The sequence below is a fragment of the Scatophagus argus genome, chromosome 7 (assembly GCF_020382885.2).
Source record: "Scatophagus argus isolate fScaArg1 chromosome 7, fScaArg1.pri, whole genome shotgun sequence".
NCBI lineage: Eukaryota > Metazoa > Chordata > Actinopteri > Scatophagidae > Scatophagus > Scatophagus argus.
Window position 1 is genome coordinate 6,319,877 of NC_058499.1, and position 15,636 is coordinate 6,335,512.

At 40.9% G+C, this 15,636-nt stretch overlaps 1 long non-coding RNA gene across 1 annotated transcript; it reads right to left on the reverse strand.

Moving 5' to 3' along the window:
- Nucleotides 1-4,083: 4,083 nt before the first annotated feature.
- Nucleotides 4,084-9,444, reverse strand: LOC124061577. Its single transcript, XR_006843776.1, has 3 exons — nt 9,103-9,444; nt 7,061-7,183; nt 4,084-4,992 (listed from the first exon to the last, which is right to left on the reverse strand). It is a non-coding gene; the product is annotated as an uncharacterized LOC124061577 (long non-coding RNA).
- Nucleotides 9,445-15,636: the final 6,192 nt, after the last annotated feature.

A 15,636-nucleotide genomic window follows, 5' to 3' on the forward strand; every position in this document is an offset into this window, starting at 1 on the left:
CAAATTACCCAAATTGACCACCAGTGTCACAAGCCTCAAACTCCTGAGTTTCATTTGGCATCATCAAAACTGTATTACGGTGAAGAAACACTGCTCATGCCCCCTCTATTACTGGCTTACTATCTTGAGATAAAGATAAAGATAAATGTCACTAGCTACCTAGCCTTAACTCATTTGTCATCATTCATGTTAGTTAATTCCTCCCAAGACGCTGGTAAACACTGCACCTCCAATGTTTTCCATTTTCCTGCATTTGAATGTTAGCGATTCACAGCTCAGTGCAGCAGCAGCTTATGTGAAGGAGTTAACATGACTGCGAGTGTGCGTGTGTGTGTGGAGGGGGGAGGTGGGGGAGTCGTCCATCTGTCCACTAGTGAAAAGGACCATATCACTCGGTGCTCTGGCAGGACAGGAATCTGTCTGGCTGTGGTGTTAAGATGTCCTGGTCAGTGGGAGGAGGCCGTTTAAAGGATGTGACGTCTTCTCAGCAGACGGGATGTCAGTGGGTGTCACCTGGTCTCTCAGGGAAGAGGTGGCACCAGGACAAACACTTTCGACATTTAGCTGACCGTCTTCTCCAGAGACTCATAGGCTGTAGGCATAACAGAGAGAGGCCGAGTGCAAGGGCCAAAGCAACAGCACCACGATAGCAGAAAGTGGCACAATCTTGAGGGATGAAGGGACAAATTTGAAGCTGAACTTGACATTGGATGTCATTTTTTTCACCCTGGTGCCTTTTTAGCTGGTCAAAGGTGCAGATGTGGATCAGCTATGCACTGATGTTTATGTTTGTTTGCTTGTTTAACATGTTAGGAGCATGTGATAGTTAGTATCAGATAAGTTTTGCATGCTTGTCTGAACTCTGTGGCACTATGGGTGGCAAACCATGGTTTCCAAAACTAGTTAAAATAAGCAATACAGATTATTTGCAAATAATTCTTGACCCTGGTCCATTTGTTAGACAGTAGCTGGGGCTTTTTCTGTGATCCCACTGTGGGGTTACCAGTTATTGGTATCCTCTTAGCAAGCCTTGTGGCCCCTCCTCTAAACCTGGCTGGACCAGGACGGCTTGGTTCTCCTTTTCCATGCCCCCTCCCCCCACCAGACACAGTGATGGCACTCAGTGCCAGAGACACCCCTCCCTCCCTGCCCTCCCTTCACCAACACTCTTCTCCCCTCTCCTCCCTCCCTTCCCTCTCCGCCGCAGGCAGACCCAGGCATGGGATCTCCATCTGTGCACAAAGGAGCCTCCTCTATCTGCATACGCTGCACATAAAAGGGCCTTTTGTCATGAGCTCTGCACACATGACCGTCCGCCTTTCACCCCGCTGGAAAAAAAGATCACTCTCTCCAGCAGTCCAACCCCACCCCCAACACCAGACTCAACCCCGTTCCCCGAACCCCACCCTGCCTGATTTTCGTCTGCAGAGAGAGAGAGAGAGAGAGAGAGAGAGAGAGATCCACTCTGAACTGAGACAACCATCAGAGACAGCCATCAGATGGGGCTGCTTTCATCACTGCTGCAAAGTTCTCTCTTCTCTTTTTCATTTCCCGTTTTCCCGTTTGTCTTCTCCTTTTCTCTCTCCCGGTGTCCTCGCGTGCCCTCACGGTGAGGCATCAACGCATTATAGCATCTGCTGTACTGAAATATGAATGTGCTCTCGTTTTTGCTGTCTCCCTTCCTTTCTGCAGTCTCTGACATTTAAGGGGCATTAGTGGTTGGTTCTGTGCCAGTGTTATGACCCCCACCCACCACCACCACCCCATCCCCACCCCCCGTTACAGAGGCACAAGCTCAATTGACAGCAGAGTCCGAGAGCTGATGCTTTTCTCTCCCTCTCATTTCGGTGCCTCCTGCCTTTTAACCCCTCGGCCCTGCGCTGCTTCGCAGAGCTGGAGGTATTCATAATGTGTAGAGGTAATGACAAAAAGTTACACATACACATGAGATCCATATCAAGATGAGACAAAGTGGAACCCACTACCGCTGTGAGACAAATGGGCTGCATGCCATTTTGGCTACCACAGATGACATATATTGGTGCTGGGGGATATTGATTCAAGGGTGGGGATGGAGTCAAAGACACAGAGACAGGCTGATACACACTGTCAAGTGCATGGTTGCTGCCACAAAAAACGCTTTTCTCAGCGTTTCCTTTGAAATACACACGGCCCTGATGCCTTGCTCCCAGCCAAACGAGTGTGGATTTTGGAAAGCACAGTTGCTCATCTTGCTGTCGCTGCACACAGGCCTGTGGCGGAACGGAAGGATAAGACCGACTTCTCCCTGCACCACCATGTCCTCTGCGTGACCCTCTGCCTCTCTGAGCTGGTGTGAGAGGTCAGGGGCTGTCATATCACACCTTCCCACAGGCTGTCCACACCTTTAACCTGATAATGATGATGATGAGGAGGATGCTGAAAACTGGGGAATTATTTACACATCATCTACTCAGCACAGTTTAGCATAAGGAGTATGAATGGCAGAAAGTGACAATTAAATAAACCAGTGTTTACTCTCTGAGCTGTTTTATGTGTCTGCGGTTGCAATCATGAGGAGTTGGGATGCTTGTTCCCACAAGCATTGACATATGGATAACGATAATAATAGTAAAAATGATTTTATCACACACCTTACATGAAATGCAAGTCAAGTGGCTTTATAAGAAAAACAGACATCCTAAAACATTTCCAGGCAAAAAAAAAAAAATCACTGTATACACAAGAAAGACAACAGACAACTTAAGAAATTAAATAAAATTAAACGGCACACTCATTTTTCTGCCGGGTTATCTAGTAGGCCCTGTAGGAGTAAACACCTGTACTGTATAAGAAACTCACACAACCAACCCGGTGTGAACACTCAGGGGTACATAAGAAAACATCTGTGTACCCTAAAGCTTCAGACTGTCTTAATGACCAGGCTCTTTGGTGCATATACTTGCTTCTCTGATGGGCATAAACATAATACAGAGTAATCAACTTACAATTCACTGGCCAGTTATTATCTCAAAAAACAGGAAAGCTATGGTTCTATTTATAGTAATGTCTCTACAATATGTCCTCACATGACCATTACTCTCAATGGCCTACATACTGTCAAATATAGACAAAATGAAGGAGTGAAACAAAAAATATGAAATTACAAAAAAATATGGGCAATGTAGCGTTTAAGGTGTGTACGGTGTGTGTGCAACAAATGTGTTTTCTTTGAAACCTGGAGCATGTTTTTTTTGTTTGTTTTTTTTTTTTGCTCGTCTTAAAAATACTATTTAAATGTAACTGAAAGAGCCACTAAATTTGCAGAAATAGAACAGAGTAATAAAAGTTCTCTTTATGCAGCTGTCCTATGAAGTTCTGCTTTTCTCCCACATAGATAAATAACCTTCTGCTAATAACATCAAGCACTTCATTTACAGTTCGTCAGTGTCATGTGGAATTTACCTAATCAGTGTTTTTATCCGTGTCACTTCAACAAATCAATTTCAGCACTGTGTCCCCTTTTAAAAGATACCACAGATTTCTGTTGTGTGTGTGTGTGTGTTTTAACTGTGCGGAAAGTTAGAAATGTTATTATGCTCATTAAATGGCATTGCTGAATTGGGAATTGGATGAGCATCTGTTTATCTGTTTTGTGACTGGGCTGAACTTTACTGTGGTAATCAGAAGAGAGAAAGTGCTGTGAAGTGACTCAGGGTCTGAAGGCTCAGTGTGTGTGTGTTATGGATATGGAGTGTAATAAGTGAATGTTATGCTGTTTTACGGTAGAGCATGGGTGCTGGAGAGAGCGTGTAAGATAACAAAACAGTGCACTTAAAGTGTTTGTTGAGTCAGTGAACCACTGAGAGTGTATGGCTTGGGCTGCTGGACTCCTTGCAGCCCTGCAGCGCAGGCACAGGCGTTGTGACGTGGCCCCTCAAATGCCAGGCCTGTGCACTCCTGGCTTAGTGCTGAAGGAGAATAAAACAAAATGGCCAAGGCTGTTTAAAGTAGGTATTAGCAGCCCTCAGGGGGAAAAAAACTGCAAAGGGAGAGTTCAGGTATGTAGAAGCCCGACACAGGCTCGTCAAGTGGACAGAAAAGGAGAATTTACTTTTTTATTATTACGCGTCATTGACTTTTGAGAATTTGTCTCAGTACCTCAGTGAAAGTTGTGCCTTAGATCAGTATTTTTACGGTACAGTTTGGGTAACAATAGTCATTATCTGTGTTGCAGAATTTATTTTTTACTGAAGCAATACAAATTATTACAATTAATAAATACTAACTCTGTTTAAACTTCTTAAATGAGTTCTTAAATTAATATAGTTTTTTTTTAACAGTAAATGATTACAACAGTTAATACAATTACAACAATGTACAGTATTTTTGCCATATCAACTAAAGATTTAGAGGTTGTAAAAGTTAAGCCAGTATGTGTCGCCACATATCAGGGATTCATTTTGACCTTGTAATATCACAGCAATGAAAAAGTATGAGCACACATTTATGTAATATTTAAGTTAAAAAGAGAGAGAGAGATCTGTATTGGCTTTTCATCCGAGCTGTCTCAAAGTGTGAAAATCTTACTCTAATGTCCTCGTTTTTGCTCATCTCTATCACCGTCACATGTCTTAAGGTTTGAGGAGTAAAATCTGTGAGTCATCATAGTTTGCAGGCCAATTTACGTCTCGTAAAAAAAACAACAACACATTAATTTACTTTTAATGTATTGTTATTGACATTTTAATACCATTAATGATACAGCAGTTTGATGTGAATTTCTTGCTTAAGCTGTCCTAGTTTGGTGCTGCCATACGAAAGCTGCCCTGATCCAGGACAATATGTTTGGCTGTTGAAGGGCTGCCAGAAGTAGTTGTTAGTTACAGGGCGCGTCCCTCTTTGGATAGGTTGTTCACTCTGATATCCAATAGGTCCATAATTTCCTGCTTGTTCCCAGGAGAAACTCTTCCAAGCTCTTTTTCCTCCTCTTCCTCTTCTTCTTTCAGAATCCTGTGAGAAACAGCAAGGTGAGTTAATTCCTTTATGACCGTTTTTGTATTTTTTTCTTATAAAGATTAGTTGGTCCAGTGTACGTGACGTGTCTACAAATGTAGTTTGTTTAGAATATGTCTTTAAAATGATCTGAAGCACATATCATGACGAAGATTTCTCCTAATTTTGTATTTTTGCTTTGTTAGATCTCAATTCAGCAGATCAAAAGCTAACTGACTGTAGCACATGTAATTGCACTTTGAAATTAAAAAACAGGGCACAGTTTAAAACCTTTCAGGAGGCATCCATTAAATTAATTTAAAAATAAGACAAATATGTATGATCTTTAAAATGTGCCAACGGATGAGATATTCCCTGAGGAAAAAACTTATTGCCTTCAATTACTGGATTTGTGTATTAACTTAAATGCAATTCAGAATGGTAATTATTTTATTACAGATGCAATCATGTAAGTTACACAGCAGTTTAGCTTTCAAAATTGAACATGTGTTTATAGTTACATGACTGAAATCTGTTTTCCTATAACAAGTTAATATAAACACCCTTTTGTGAAGCTCCAGTGTGTATCTCAGCCCGGTGTGCTATAGTGTAATCATGATTTTTTTTTTTTGTTTTTTGCAGAAACAAAATTGAAGAAGATAAATAAAAAACTGATGGGTTTTTATACATTAAATCCATGAATTTAAAAATTACTAAATATTTTCCTAAACAAACATCTGTACATTTGACATTTTTTTAATAATAAATTCCCTCTTATACTTTACAATAAAGCTAACGTAACAGAAAAAGAGCTGTGTATTTTACAGTTATTAGTTAAACTAAAATATTTTATTTTTGTATCTTCTTTCCCATCATTCACTTCTAATTAATTAGATAATAATTAATTATTTTTCACTGGCTTTTTAATCTCTTTTTAATAGATATGTATATGAAGACAGAACTCACAGAGAAAGCAAACAGACAGCAATTTGTTATGTAAAACAGCTTAAGCATTCACTTTTTATAAGATAAACGAAATGTACTCATTTTGTAGTAATACACAGATGTTATGGTTCAAAGGTCCAGAATGCATTCAACCAGTAAATTGTTCATTTTGTTGTTAAAGTGCTCGATTTTTTTTTTTTTTTAATATAACTTTTGCATGTGAAGAGAACTTCACAACAAAAACAATTGTGTCTAACTATTACTTTCCTTGCACAACCATGAACTTGACCTTTTAAGAATAATGCTTTATGTAAAAATTTCACTAATCCCGATATTCTTCTGGGTCAATTAAATTGATATTGTCATTTTTATTTTAAGAAAGATGAGCGCAAATGATCTGTTCATGAGCAGTAATTTCAGAGATGGTGACCATGCATGATTTCATTTGCTCTCATCACAAAGTATCACCGGCTTCTGTTTCTGGACACACAGAGTTAAACATGCTCGGCACAACGTTTTACTTTTACCCCTCTGCTCATGCAAAATAATGTTTGAATAACATGAATGGGATTGTGAAGAAAGTGCCCCTTCCTTGCCTTCTATCATATGATCATCTGGAACATCAATACTGCGCATGACTTGCGTCCACCATTTTGTGATGCGAACTTTACTGCACATGCTCCCATTTTATGAACTTCCATACAACACGTGCTTTAAAGTCAGATGCTTTGAAAACAATTTATTTGAACTGATCATGTTTAATTGAAGAAGTTGTGTGTTTTTTGTTTTTTTTTTTGGAAATATTACTCAGATTATTTTTCAGATACCACTTGATATCATTTGTTCATGTTTGTCCAAACAAAAAATATATATATATATATTTATCTTGCTGTGCTGCACCTTGCTGTGATTCACTTCATATATTGTCTGTGTACGTGTGTGTGTGTGTGTGTGTGTGTGTGTCTGTGTGTGTCTCTTGTAACAGAGAGTAGAAAGTGGTGATCACAGTCGGCTGCCTAAGGTGACTGCAGGGGTCAAAGGCCAGGTTGTGTTAATAAGACATGATGTGCTGCCTTGGGACCTCACTCCCATGAGGGATAACCCCCTAATCGGTGTTAGTTAATGTGTTAGTAATCTTTACCTTCTTAAAGCAAACAGCAGTGGAGCATTCAATGGGCCCGCTTGGCCTACCGTGTAACGCTTTTGACCTAGGGGTCATGGCCTTTGTTCCCCGCTCGATGGGGAGTGCCCTCAAAGGTCTCGGCTGTAATAGAGAAGTTGTTTAGACACGTGCGGGGCTTAAGGAAGACCACCTCACAGACTCTGCTCCTGCTCCTGGAGTGTATTAAGTCTTCCCTCGTATTGAAGGGATAGATTTGTGGTTAGCTTTTATCCCCTTGAATAGGTCCATTAGAATATACATGTGTTTTTATTGCCACATATCACGTCTGCTGTGTTGATGTAGTGGTAGTTGCTGACCAAGCACAGCACTGGCCCTTTCTCGGCCCCCCCCCCCCACCCCAGCCTCCTAATGCCTCCTTATGCCTCCTTTATGTTTGTAAATGACTAAGTACAAATATTGTTAGACTTTGCAGATCCTCAGCTCACTGCAGTTTTCATTTCTCTCAAGCTCTCCTCGCTGTTTTCTGCAGCCAAAAAAACTTATAGTAAAACATTATTCTCATATTGTGTCCTTATCCTTTCCCCTCATCTGAACTTCCTGCCCTTGACTGACAGTATGTTCAGTGTGTTTTCCTCGGCGTTGATACCATGTGATGAGACTAAGGGCTCAGTGTAAGACAGAGTTCATGCAAGGCCCTGATATTCATAGGATCATTTGATGAAAATAAATCAAATTGTTATTTTCCAGAAGTGAAATACATGTGTGCTACTGTACGGCTTTATGTTTGTATTTCTTAACGATTTTTGAACATATTCATTCCTCTGTGTAACATTCTAATATGCAAAACCTCAACGTGGCAAATTTCAATAGTCGAGCAGTTTTTTTCTTCTTTCTAAAAATCATACTCAAATGATGTCGGGACAGTCCATAACATGGCGGCATCTGCCATTTTGTTTCACATCGTATTATCAATTGGCCTGATCGAGTGATTCAGTATCACACAGATGTTGCAGTCACGTTCCAGGTGAAAAGCTGCTGCTTGTCACTGCGCATTTCCTCTAAGAGACTCTAAAAACGTTCATTTTATTCGATAATTTAATCTAAAATAAATACTAGAAGTAGTAAAGATAGTAAAAGTTTCCACTTTTTTTAACAACGCATGTCACTGCAAATAGATTTATTCTGTCAAAAAAGTCTGTATTGTTTGTTAAAATATAATAAGTTGTGAGTGTAAAATTAAAACATGATCAATTACTGGGAAACGCAGCAGAGGAACAATGTAGAGGAGCACAGTGGTAAGAGTTGGCAGGCGACCCAAAACCAAAACTGTATCCTCAAATGAACTTTATGCCTTGCGAAGTGCACTACACACTCGGAGCATATAAATGTCTGCCTCTCTAAAGCAGCTACGCTCAGACCTCCAACGTATCCTGTTTTATGATCCATGTTATTTCCAAATAAGGTCTCCTAACATATACACATTGCAGCTTTATACATTGAAGGCGTAATGAAGTCAAGCGATTCTCAATTGGTTAAAACGCATGGCGAGATGTGACGTACAGCTGCACTCCTTCTAATAGGATTCTATAACTCCTGCCACTCTGGACGCCTGAATTAAGCTCGTATCTCATTTAGGGAAGGAAGAAACAGATTGCAGCTTTTTCCACACCACGTTGGTGTAAATAATGCTATCGTTTTCCTCAGACGGTCAGCATTTTGTCTGTGCTCAGCCACCTGTGTTTGTTTCTTTGTTTTTTTTTTTGTTTTTGTTTTTTGTTGTTGAAACCTGTGGAGCAAAGAGGAGTGCAGAGCAGAGAATAGTTTTTGCGGCGAATCCAGTCTCTGCTGCTGCTGCTGTATGCTGAGAAAGGGAGCCCGGCGAGGAACAGGGTGGTGGCCGTGCTATGAAAGCAGCCCTCACAAACTGTGCAGCCTGAAGCAGTAGCAGCCATGTTAGACAAATCTGCGTGAACTTCAGCCTCACTAGTAACGCAGTGCCCTCCAAAACCAACAAAAAAAAAGTTTTCACAGAGAAAAAGTAAGAAAAGTTTAACCCCCACCTTTTTTTCTCTCATTGTCCCTGCTAGGCATGTTGTCCCCTCTTGCCCTCTTTAATTCTCAGCAGTTTATAAAGCAGAAAAGCAACCAAAATAGTTCCTCAGTAACAGACACTCTTTACATATCTCCTTCCTCCTTTTCTTTCCTTTTAGAGCTCCTGTAGTTCAAGGCTGAGGGGAAAAAAAAAATTGAAGCCACAGGCTCTGCTTTTGCAGTTTTTAGAACCAGAGCCAAATGAGGCAGGAAGTTGTTGTACAATAGCGTTACAGTAATCTGCCACAAATGGAAAAAGCCAAATGCTGATCGTCGAGTAGAGAAGGTGGCAGAACAGAGGCAGAAAGGAGAGAGGGAGGGAGGGAGGGACAGAAAGGGAGAGAAGAGAGAGCTAGCCTGTGTGAGAGAGGCAGACGTTTACTGCAAGGAATAATCAATACAATCTAAGATGGTGGAAACAGCCATTCTGTTTAGGTCTCTCCCTGTGGTTAACTCTCTGGCTTGCTTATACTTCATGTAAATCTCCTCTACTTTATGCAGGACGAACAGCATCTCTTGGGGTGGGGTTGGAGGGGTGGGGGTGGGGGGTTGCTGTTTCTCAACATTTCCTCTGAGCTGTTGAATGCGCTTTGCCGGACAAGTGGCAGCTGTTTTTCCTCGAGGAAAAGCAGCAAAGTCTCACCCAAAAATGCTTATCAGCCTTTTGACTTTGTGCCAAAATAGCTGCAAGGGTTCAGCTGCAGCGTTCAGCTCGCTTTGTGACACAGCCGGGGCAAAGAGGAGGGTCCTAGCCGTGCGTTTTTTTGGCCACATGTTACTGAAATAAACACTGTGGATGCTTATCTTTTTCCTGTGTGTGTGTGTGTGTGTGTGTGTGTGTGTGCCTGCTCTATTCTGTGCATTCACGCTAGTCACTGTGGCATGCTAAAGAGTTAATGCACTCCGAGAGTGTGTGCTCCTTTCAGAGTGTGCTCCCAAGACTGTTGCAGCGACAAGAGCTCCACTACAGTGAGAGATAAGGTTAATAATTCAGCCGGCTCTCAGAAGTGTTGCATATTTCAGGGATCCTTCAGCAGGGCAGTCCATTCTGAATGGCTGCGTATTCTGTTTTTTCCTCGTTTTTGCTTTTCACCAGTTGATATAGTAGCTGAGGTACTGTATAGTGTATCCCAGTATGGCGTGTAAGTGTGTGGACTGCGTCTGCGCACTGCTGGAGGAGTGGATTTCTGTGTCACTCTTCCTCCTCCACCCCTCCTACATTTAGTGCTTTCCACCCTCCCGCTCTACCTCTCCCTCCCTCTCTCTCTCTCTCTCTCTCTTTCCCTCTGTGTCTCCGTCTCCCACCCATCTTATGCTCCCTCCCACCCTTCTTCCCTCCTTCTCCCCCGTCTCCAGTCCAAATACAGTTCCTTGCCGTGTTGGACATGTGATGAAAAAGTGACTGGTTCGCGCGTTCCGCCGCACCTCCTATTTCATCATCAGCGGAGCATTTCTCCTCTTCACTGTGCGCTTGCTGTCTCCTCCTCTCGTCCTCTCTCTCTCTTCCTCTCTCTCTCTCTTTCTCTCTCTCTCTCTCTCTCTTCTTTTTCTTTCTCTGTTTCGCCTGCTCCCCTCTTTCTGCTCCAGCCACACGCAAGGGGGAGACTTAAGCTCTGCGAGGGGAAAAAAAAGGAAAAAAAAGTCTGCTGCTATTTCTACAGTCAGGGCCTCCCCACTGCCCGCCTTTCCATAGACGGAGCTTTTTTTTTTTCACTCACTACTAGCTGGATTTTAACCCTCTGCCTCCAACTAGCTGCACAGCAGCTCTACAAAACCTGGCAACAAGTTGCTTTTTTAGGGGCCTTTTCTCACTTTTGGCGCATTGATTTTTGCATCACTTTGGATTTTGGCGCCGTTTCTTCCATTCTTTTGTGTTTTGTTTTATCAAAATGTGCCCCGTCTTTCTATTTTGTGTTTTTTTTTTTTTGTTTTTTGGTTTGTCCCGTGCTGATGGGTTTCTAGTAGTATTTAGCAGTATTTACAGTTCTCTCTTTTTTTGGATGGAAATTCATCAAGGTGTTGTTTCGCCATGTGATGAGGCCTGTTCCACTTGGAGTGCCGGGGCGCCATTTCTGACGGGTAACCTGCTTGCGGTGGACTGGTGGTCTGGATGACCACTATGGATGACACGGAGAAAATGTGGCCAGTATGAGCGTGGTACACATCTGCGTTTTAAAGATATGTCCTTCACCAGCGCCGGCGACTGGCGTGAAGTATTGCACCTCCTTCGTCTTTACTCTCTGTCTCTATTTCCTTCCCATGTCCTCTCTCTCTCTCTCTCTCTCTCTCTCTCTCTCTCTCTCTCTCTCTCTCTCGCCCCGTGTGTCTCTCGCTCTCCCTTGTTCTCTCTCTTTCACACCGACTCGCTCTCCTAACAGGGGAGTGAGCGGTGTGCTGAGCCGAGCTCTTTCTGGGACAGGTGCCAACTGCAAACAAAAGACATTAAAAGGCAATAAGAGAAAAAAATTTTGTAATTGCGAAATTTCAGATGGTTGCGGCTTAATGTCCGAAGTAGCCTTGCATGTTGTGTCTCTACATGGCGATTTTGCGCTGCTGTTGCTCGTTTGTGTGAAGTATTAAAACTGATTCTTGCGACCAAGGCCGTTGGTAAAGCAGAGGTTTGAACACTTTGCTACACTTATTCTAGTGAAGGCATTTCATTCGGGAAGAGGGAGGGAGTAATGTGGGAGAGCAGCATATAGACTGCTGAATTATTCATGTGCCCAGCCAAGGCTATGACTGGACTGGTTGTGCTATTTGCATACACCAGACATGCTGTTTGCCTGTTTGCTAACATTCCTCATTCAAAGACTTGTTAACTAGCAGACCGGCTTAGCTGGAGCCTTGCAGACAGCCTCATGGCCTCCTATTGTTTCAGGCCTCGCCAGACCTGGAGAACAGTCGGCGGCAGACGAGCCGTTCAGCCCTGAGCTTGGGGCTCAGACTGTGGCTGGAAAAGGGAGAAAGAGAGAGAGAGAGACTGGAGCTGAGACTGAGGCTGGGACTCAGGCTGGGACTCAGGCTGGGACTCAGGCTGGGAGCTGGGGCTGAGGCACAGCTGTGAAGGGGACAGTCTGATGGAAATCACTGGGTCTTGCTTTCTCCTCTTCTTGACAGAGATGTGGATCAAAGCAGGAAGAGCTGCCGATTTTCTCATCCCAACCGCATTTGGTTTGAAAAACCGGTGAGTAATATCAGTTTTATTATGTGTACGCTTGCGTGGTTTTGATGGAAGTTTATCGCCGTGTTTACATCTTTCAGAATTCGATGTTTTACGGGAATCTAGCACAAATATTGGATGCACTTGAAATTCTTACATTAAGTTTTTCTTTTCTTTTTGTTTTTTTGTCCTTGAGTGGGCATTTATACATGCTTATGTAGTTTCGGAACATGGCACGTTTAAAAGCGACAGAGTTATTCCTTTAACCCTAACCATGATTTTCTATAACTTTTTTCCTTGCCTTCCACAAACTCAAATTGTGATTTAGTAATGCAAAACCAAAAAGTTATTAATAGTACTTTGATTGCTGCCAGGATAATCCTACTTTGCGGTGATCAGTGGATGAGTGGAAGGCCGCGATTGTGGAAGCATTTCATATGAGTGATGTAGTCCGGGCTTAGTGTGTGCTGTATGAGGAGAGGTACGTGGTGTACTGATCGTTTTGATTGGTTTAATGTTCAAGAAAGCTTAACTGTCAGCTAAATTTCAGTGAGAACGCTGCATTTCTTTGAACATGAAATAGTAGTATTACTATTATATTTGAAGTAGTATTTTCCAAGGCAGCATTTCAGTCAAGAGGACAGAATAGAGAATAAATGTAAAAACAGCTCATCATTTTGCCACTTGGAAGGTGTTTGCTACCTAATTTTATTGTTAATAACGTATTTTTTGTGGCTCTATACCTTAATGTATTTGAACACAGGATTTAAAAGGATTTTTTGCTTTGCATAGCAACATTTATAAAAGGTGTATTTCAAAATTAGTGCAGGTTTTTTTGTGAATATACTGATGAAGAAAGAACAAACCTGAGCGCATGACTGAGAGCAGTCATTATAAAGCATTTCTTCAAAAAAACGATAGATTCGTTTTGGGTTTGTTTTTTGTTATTTTTTTGATGAGGGATTATTTTACTTTTACATTTGGCTCTTTGGCAGGTACTTAGTAGTTAATTTTATCAACCTAATAGAAAATTCAGGTTGCATTAGCGATTGAGATATTTATATGGCAGTCCACAGTCTATTCCTAACATTTTGTTTGTAACATTGCCTGTAACACGAACCGAATACACAGTAATCACTGTTTTCGGATCCCTTTTTTTTTAAAAAAGCTTGAATTATTTACAGCTGACTCTTGAAAATCCGTTTTCGATCTCCTTTTTTTTTAATTTTTCTTTCTAACGTCTCTTCAGATTTTCAGCTGCTTATCAGAGTTTTTGTAAAAAGGAGAATTCTTGTGAAGGACAAAGCCAAATCAGATATCACTCAAAGCTTTCAGGTGATGATTCAGGTTCAGCTCTTGCACATGTAGGTGATAATGTTCATTCATATGAATATAAGATGTGCCTAACTAGCAGTGGACACATGGTTTTTGCTGGCAGAGTGTCACACTACTCCACCCCTAAGGCCTTTTTGGCAGTGGATGGCAGGAGTCCAGGGGAAGGTTGCATGTTGAGAGGCAGATGGCAGGGCGGTGAGGGTTTGCAGAATTTTCGTTCTCTATAAAAGTATACCTGACCAATCCAACAGCCTGCTACAACCCACAATGAGGCATTCTTTGCTCTGAAGAAAACCTAAGATTCACTGCAGCTGTACAGCCAGTAGCATACAGCCAATACACACAGACACACGTACACACACAAATACAACTACACAATCAAACGTACATATTTGTGTGTGTATTTTAATAATTTTCTTTGTGCGGGATGTCGGATATTTTAACAATAGTGAACATATTTTTAGATCCTTTTCTGTTTACCTTTTCAGTGTGTGTTCTTAGGCTTAATGAAATGATGATGTTCTAAGTGTTAATTCTTTCGAGCAAGAAAATCTTTTTCGTAGATTTTATCTTTACATATATATTCCATATATTTTTAATTGTTTTTTTTGAAATTATTTCAATTTGACCTACATTGGTGCAAAATAAAGTGAATAAAGTGCAAAAGCGGAGTTAAAGGAAAGTGGAGACCACTGCTGTAACAAGTTCCCAAACTTGAACTTGATCGTGACCTTAAGAGAAATTCTGAACTTTTGATAAAAATATATGTTAAATCAGTATTTTCGTTACGATATACTAGTCACTGCTAAATACTGTATGTTTTTGTAAAGTTCCAACAAACAAGATTTCGAAACTTTCTCGTGCTTTTGTCAATGTGAGCTGAAAAGTCCCCAAGCGAACTTTGTGGTTAAACTGTACTGTGTGTGAAATTATTGTTCTGCAGTGTTCACAATAATTATTATTGTATTTAATTACGATTTTTTTTTTTGAATACTTGAATTATTTTTTCACGGTTTATTTTTAATGTGCTTTGTTTAATTTGAACTTTTCTTAGAGCGTCTCACATTAAAATGTAGTGCAGTATTTAGAGAGATTAAACGTTGCAAAATAATCAATCATTCCTTATTTTTTTGCTTTAAAGAATAAACTTGTTAGGAATTTTCAAAAGTTTTGCTCTAAGTGTAGAGAACACAGTAATGCACAGTAATACACAGCATCAACATATTGCTCTTACTCTGTGTGTGTGTGTGTGTGTGTGTGTGTGTGTGTGTGTGTGTGTGTGTGTGTGCCATGTGACACACACACGTGCACGCGCATGTGTGTGTGTGTGTGTGTGTGGCAGAGACTGCAAATGTGTGTGTTGTGTCCTCTACTTGCTTGCTGGATCAGTAGCTGTTGATTTTTTCAAATTGTGACAGATTTTGGTTTTTGTTTTTTTTCAATAATGAGGTTATCGCAATATTTAGAATCTTTTTTCATCTTTTATCAAAAAGTCACACATCTGTGAAGCGTCTCATTATTATAATTATTATTATTTGACTCTTGAAAAGCCATCACAAACTTTTTATGTATTTATTACAAACTACAATTAACAGCATTTAGGTTTTCTTAATACTTTTCTTGATATGATCTTACACTCGTATAAAAACGTTAAAAATCGTATCCTCTGGGCCTCTGGGCTTGATTTATTGTTTTTGCATGATCCAAAATTGCTCTGAAAATTGCAGTGTAGTTATTGTCAATAACGTTGTAATTATAAAAAGTATATCCATGTAGCTGAGAGGCATTGCCACATGCCTGAGTTTTAAAATTTAAAAACTGTCATGCTGTTGACTCCAGCTGTTGACAGCTGCAAACAATACAATTCAGAGGTGTAATATCAGGGTTTAGTAGTGTAATCTCAATAGAGATGAAAGATAATTTTGATCTCTCCATAACATTTGAAACGAGATCTTTCCTGTTACTGATTTTAATGGTGATGTGTGGTGTATCAACACTGCATAGACTA